Here is a 5,981-nt window from a genome sequence, read left to right as displayed (position 1 = left end):
AAAAAATATCAGAGCGTTCTTCGGTAAGAATAGATCTAAATTTTACTCTCTTGGTAAATATTTTAAAGTATGTAAGGTCATATCTGTAATACATGTAACGAGTCGGCACACTTTTGGTTTGATCAACTTGCTTGGCACCAATTTTGAAACTGCAGTCCTGGGAAAACGGTACATCATTGTTTATTGGGTCAAAGACACTGGACGGCACAAGCGGACCTCAGAAACGGGAATGTCCCGGCCAAAACGGGACGTCTGGTCACCGTATATGGAAGGTGAAGGTAACCCTAATAGGCGAAGCATGTCTCTGCCAAAGGTCTCCCAGTGACCAAGAAACACACAAAAAGAAGGGACTCTCTAAGGGCAGTCGTGTTCGAGGCTGAGTTAGATTCACCATGAGGGCTCTTAAAGTTCTTCAGCGTCATTCTCTGCTGTGCCTTACCGTGCCTTCAATGCCGTTCACTAGTCTGGGCGCTTCTCGTGCTGGTCGCAATTAACTTCTTTCCCTTACGTCCCCGCATATTGTCTTAATTCAAGAAACTTGGTTAACTCCTCAAAAATTGGTCGGCTTTATAATGTTCGCTCATTTCGGTTGGATATACCAGGGTCGAGGCGGCGGCCTCCTGACTTCGGTCTCTTCAAAGTTTTGCCACAAAGTGCATATCAGTTGATGTTCCCACAGCATTGGTATTAGATGTACGCATTGATGAGGTCAAACCATTCTCTATAGCAAATGTTTATTTCCGTGTGTTTGTCACCTCCACTGCTTGCCTATAGGGACGGGGAAGACAAATGTGTCCACGAATCAGCATATGAGTCTTCCAGTATCCATGATGCATTCATGAACGAGGGAGCAAATTTAGTTCCTTGCTTTGCCTCAGCTGCTGGCGCCGAATGAGAGAAGCACGGAGATTTTTAGTTCAAGTCGGAGGCGCTCGAATGGGACAGTTAGGTAGATTTTCCTTTCCTCCGAGGAAAGGCGACATTCAAACAGATAGTGTTCTAAGGATTCGGCTTCATTACAAAACGGGCATGCGTCTGTTAATGCCAATCCAGACATTTCCAGATATGTTTAATTTTGGAAGGCGGCACCTCATGGCTGTAAGGGCCACTTGACATTGACGGGAAGCAGAAAACGATTAATTACATTTAAACTTTAAGTGAGCCTACTCTGGTCTGTCCAGGATACCGTTGGATCACCCCCTGAGCAGAAGATATCTCCGAAGACGTGCCGCAGTTACGGTTGTCCAATTCGGCACATGTATACGGAGCGTATATGTGTTTTTTGCCATCATTGTTTTCCAATTATAAATCACACATTCTGAACTAATTAGACCAATCTTGAGCCCTGGCCAATGCCCCTCAATACGTATGCGCCGTAACCCCAAAGGAGAAAAAGCAGAAGGTCAGAGGCGGCCAACATGGCTTCCAGCAACATCCATCACCAGTCGGGCCCCAGTATGCAAGTGCCCGCCAGTAGCCTCATGCGTCTGCGGCAGCCAGCCTGCCTTGACAAACTATGGCTCGACCTGTCGAAGGGCCTCGAGAATATTTACAAGAGCGATACCAACGCCAGCCCCGCCCCGTCCGAGCATCTCTACAGGCTCCTCTACCAGTACTGCACGAGTGGTTCGGAGGAGCCGCGCCGGCTCGCCGGCACCAGCCTGTCTACGGGCCACAAGCTGCACAATCTGCTGCGAGAATTCCTGCGTAACTATCTCACCACTCGCTTCCGCGATGGCACCGAGCTGAAAAGCGGGGACCTCCTGCGTTCCTACATCCAAGAATGGGAAGAATACAAGCGCTCGAGCGGTGTTTTGAACAAGGTATTCCTTTACTTCAACCAGTGCTGGGTCCAAAAAGAGCGGCGCGAAGGCAGGACGAACACCTACGACGCGTACCAGCTGGCCGTCGTGTGTTGGAGGGACCGCGTCTTCAAGGCGTTGTGGGCGGACCTCACCGATGTCCTGCTGAACCTGATCGAGGAAGAGAGGAATGGCGAATCAATTGACAGCGACCTAGTTCGCCGCGGTGTCTTCAGCTACGTCGAGGTTGGGGTGAATGCGGACGCGTCTTCTAACTTGGACAACCTGACGGAGTACAGGGCTGCCTTCGAGTCCTCGTTTTTGCTGGAAACGTACAGCTTTTACAAGAACAAGAGCGCAGACTTTCTTAGGCACAACTCCGTTACGGACTACATGAAAGAAGTCGAGCAGCGCCTCGGCGAAGAGAAGCAGCGAGTGGACCAGTACCTCCACGTCACGACATCGAAGCCACTAGCGCATTACTGCAACAGGGCGCTAATCAGCGATCACCACGAGATTTTCCGAACCGAGTTCAAAAAAATGCTTCACGAGGACAAGATCGAGGACCTCAAGTGCATGTTCCGGCTCGTTTCGCGCACTGAGGGTGGCCTGCGTGACTTGATGACTATCTTCGAAGAGCATGTTCAAACGAACGGTTTGTCGGCGGTGGAGAAGGTGGGCAAAAGAGGTGCCATGGACCCCGAGCTTTGTTTTTCTGTCATGCTGCAGGTACACTCCAAGTGCAAGAAGCACGTTATTGAAGCCTTCAATAAGAACAGTGGGTTTGTAGACGCCCTCGACAAGGCCTGCGTATCGTTCGTCAACACTAATGCTGTCACCTATCTAACTAACTCACCTACAAAGTCACCGGAGCTGCTGGCTAGGTACTGCGACACATTGCTGATTGAGAACGCTGCGATTCCGGAAGAGTCAGGCCTGGAACACCTTCTTGATCAAGTGATGGTGCTGTTCAAGTACATCAAGGAGAAAGACGTTTTTAAGAGGTTCTACGCCCAGCTCTTGGCCAAGCGACTCGTGGATCGCACATCAGCCAGTGATGACGCCGAGGACAGCATGATCAGGAGACTGAACGTTGCCTGCGGCCCCGACTACGTCCGCACGCTTCGCCGCATGCTTCAGGACATCGAAGACAGCGAATGGTTAAATGAGGAATTTAAAGAGCGCGTCCTCAATGCCAAGGAAGTCTTCGGGTTCGATTTTAATGTCCGAGTGATGACATCCGGGTCGTGGCCCTTTAATGAGTTGATCTCATTCCAGCATCCAGAGGAGCTTAAGCAAGTGGTTCAGAACTTCACAGCATTCTACTACAGGAACACCGACAGAAAGCTGCAGTGGCTCCACAACCGGTCGTACGGGGTAGTGGACATGAACTGCTTCCAGCAACCGTACACTCTCGAGGTCTCCACCTATCAAATGGCTGTTCTTCTGATGTACAACTTTGTCGACAGCTTCACGGTTCAGCAACTAAAAGAGGAAACTGGCATCCCTATGGATACCTTACGGGACGTCCTCGAGTCCTTGCTCCAGTCAAAGATACTTGAATCAGAGCGTTGGTCTTCAAAGGAAACAGAAGAACTTAAGCCTAACACTTTGGTAGCCCTCTCCAGAGAGTACAGCAACAGGACAGCACGAGTCAACATCAAGAACCTCCTTAAGAACGAGGTCAGGGATGCGCAGGTGTCTGACCAAAAGCAGATTGACAACGAAAGGAAGTTTTCCATCCAGACGGCCATAGTACGAATCATGAAGGCGGAAATGATGCTGAAACACAAAGAATTGCTCGCTGAAGTCACTACCCGGTTTTCAAGTATGTTCCCGCTCACAAAAAGGGCAGTTAAGAACTGCATAGACAGCTTGATTGAAAAGAATTACCTAGAGAGGGATGAAGAGCAGCTCGATACGTACATCTATATTGGTTGAAAGGACAGACAATTTTGTTTTCCTCCTCCAAATCCCGGGTGGATTTGGACTTCCGCGCCCTGTCTTCTGAGCAATAAAGCTGTAACATGCAATAGGGTGTCTATGTCTGTAACAAAACACTTTATTACCTTGCTCTTTTTTTAATAACTGTGTAAAGAAATGTTTTCGATTTCTATAGTGCGAACAATTTGTTTTAAATTATAGCTGGTTACCTAAGTAGGCATGTTATAAAAACAAAAATAACCGAGGGGAAGGATTGTTCAGACCAACGTTACAAGACAGCTATGTTGGTGTGCTCTGAGCTAGTAATGGGCCATGCTAATTCGTCCCTCTACGTGCGTGTTACGTCAAAGGGATGATAGTGATTTCGCTCATCTTGCCTGCCATGACCGTACAACTTGAAACAAGAAAGGCCCAGAGCAAAGTCCAATCACATATTCATTGAGACAAACCTCCGAATTTCGCATGGGCACCGGCTCGGTTGTGTGACATGTGTTTCTTGCAGTGCCTCCTGGAAACAGTGGTATTTTTTGTTGTGAAGATTTATTTCTTTGTGTCGCAGTTGCCGAAATCCTGTGCTACAGCTCACGGTTTTGTCTGCAACAATTAGGCAAATTGTTGTTTTTGTGCTTATAAGGTACGTCTTTCAATGTATTTTATGGTGATCTCTCGACAACTGCAACTGTCTCTTGTCTTCAAAATAAACAGCTATAGCCGTACTACCGACACGGGCAACGCAATAGGTGTAAATTAAGTATTTCTAATTATAGAAGAATAAAAAATTTCAACGCAACTTGCTAGAAGAAAAAGCTTCCTGTGCTTTTTTTTCGGTCGTGTTTCTGTCTACTGTCTTCTACACACTGATGGCAATTCCTGGCGAATAAAACTTTTAACACCGAAGCTGTTTAGCAATTTGTTATTCTCCCAGCCCGTAGTTAATAATGCCAAGAAAATGCCGAACTCACAAGCCGCCTGAACCCCCCGACATCCCATCGCCTCTCGCTCCGTGGAGCCGCCCTTCTGTCACGGACTCTACGGCCACCCATCCCGTCCCGTGCAACGCCCGCCCCGTCCGCGCTGCCCGCATCAACGCTCTCCGAAACAGTAAACTCCCCCACGAAATCGACATTTACACCGACGCGAGCATTTCTCCTCCGCTAGTTGGCACCGCATGGGCTTCTCCTGACCTCCCTTCCATCTAAGGCAAACGATCCCTTAATATTCCATGTGCTACCATCCTCGAAGCGGAACTCCATGCTATTGTTCAAGCCATAGACTACCTCATGTTTGACTTTCAATCCTCCGTGCCTTCCCAGATATGCATCCTGACAGACTCTTTCGAAGCCCTACAGACTCTAAAATGTCCTACGTCGACCAATACCATCGCCAGCAAAATCATTCATGAGATCTCCATCCTGAAATCTAGCGGCATTCATGTTCGCCTCGACTGGTCACCTGGACACGAGGAGTCATCACCGGGGAACCAGGCAGCCCACTCGGCTGCGCGGGAGTGTATAACCTCTAGCCCTCCGCTGCTACCCGACTTGGCTCCTCCACCTACTGAGACATTACCACCAGCGATACAGCTTCTACGTTACAAAAAGGAAAAAAAAGACCGCCTCAAGGCCCTGACTCCAACCAGCTCTTTATCCGCCCTGCCCCCGCTCCCAAGATCAGCCGAAATTTTCATAAACAAATATTTTGCTAATGCTAGCCTTACCCCTGAGACCTTCCGGAAATGGTACACCCCGTTTCTACCACCTCGATGTCCCTTCTGCGCCTCCCCCACTCTCGCCAATCTCCAGCACCTAATTTGGCACTGCCCGAAGTTCGCGCGCTACAGAACCTTCAAGCCTCCTCCAAATACAACCTCTCTTTTCATCGACCCTCGTACACTGGAACCCTCCATGCTGGCTTTAATTGCACACTTTCCCCTAAAAAGCGGTCTAGCGCGAGCAGTCTAGAGTCGTGAGCCTGCTCTCCTCACCCCACGTGGCCTCTTCAGCATTCTTAAGGAGCCCACGTGTTTTGGGTCGAACTGCACGCATATAAGATGTCCCAAATTACAAACACCCCACCTTCTACTTCCCCTTCCCCCACTTGACCTGGAGTCTTCCTGCCACAATAAAGGCTACCTCCTCCTCCTACTCACAAGACCGCGTGCTTCGCGGCGACCGCCCAGCGTCCCCCGGCGCATGTTTGTCAAGCCAAGCATACCCACTTAAGGAGACTGGCCAA

The 5,981-nt window shown here is 49.2% G+C and overlaps 1 pseudogene; it reads left to right on the top strand.

The window, feature by feature from the left end:
- Window positions 1-1,418: 1,418 nt before the first annotated feature.
- Window positions 1,419-3,743, top strand: LOC144159275 (cullin-1 pseudogene; annotated as a pseudogene).
- The last annotated feature ends 2,238 nt before the right edge of the window (window positions 3,744-5,981 follow it).

This window comes from Haemaphysalis longicornis, unplaced genomic scaffold (assembly GCF_048455015.1).
Source record: "Haemaphysalis longicornis isolate Haplotype H1 unplaced genomic scaffold, Haemaphysalis longicornis Haplotype H1 scaffold_1, whole genome shotgun sequence".
In the NCBI taxonomy this organism is placed as follows: Eukaryota; Metazoa; Arthropoda; class Arachnida; order Ixodida; family Ixodidae; genus Haemaphysalis; species Haemaphysalis longicornis.
This window is presented reverse-complemented; position numbering and strand designations above follow the sequence as displayed.